The sequence below is a fragment of the Cystoisospora suis genome, assembly GCF_002600585.1.
Source record: "Cystoisospora suis strain Wien I chromosome Unknown contig_5105, whole genome shotgun sequence".
Taxonomy (NCBI): Eukaryota; Apicomplexa; class Conoidasida; order Eucoccidiorida; family Sarcocystidae; genus Cystoisospora; species Cystoisospora suis.
In genome coordinates, this window is record NW_027157897.1 from 1,177 (window position 1) to 1,787 (window position 611).

Genomic DNA, 611 nt, shown 5'->3' on the forward strand with positions numbered 1-611 from the left:
AGTGTGTATTATGGGCTTTCTTTCATGTAAGATGAATGGATCTAGTGTAGGTAGATGCTTCGTTCTTCTATGTGCTCTTGATGGTCTGTCTTCTTTTCTTCTAACACCCCCATCCTGCTGCTTCTTTCTCTCCTCTCGAGCTGACGGAGAGGCCCGCATGAGGAGAGAAAGTGGTGAAGGCAAGAGTTAGCTAGATAGCTAGCTAGCTAGTGAGTTACAAACTCTTCCCTCTTTGTTCTCTCCTGTGCATGTCACTTATGCGTGTTTATATATACGCTCATCGTCACATAGATATACATGAATAGATATGCAAGTATATCTATCAATAAATATATATATGTAGAGCGAGAGAGATAGGCGTGTGCCTATCACTTAATGAGAAAGAAAGAAAGAAAGGAGCCGTTGAGTTTGGATGAATTCAGGAGTTTGTGGAGACTGTGGTGGCCCTCGACATGCACAAAGTGTGAGAGAAGAAACCTTATAAACTACCCCTGCTAAGACATGCAATCGACTTCGTACTACTACTACTGCCATGACCCCTATTATCCTCCTGTCTTTCGTTTTATCTCTCTCTTTCTCTGTGTCTTTCGTTCGTTCGTTCTTTCTTTCTT

The 611-nt window shown here is 42.1% G+C and overlaps 1 protein-coding gene across 1 annotated transcript in view; it reads left to right on the top strand.

Moving 5' to 3' along the window:
• Nucleotides 1-611, top strand: part of CSUI_008859 (rna recognition motif-containing protein) — a gene marked incomplete at its 3' end in the record, with an annotated part of 5,240 nt that overhangs the window by 1,176 nt on the left and 3,453 nt on the right. The gene's annotated exons all lie outside the window — the stretch shown is intronic.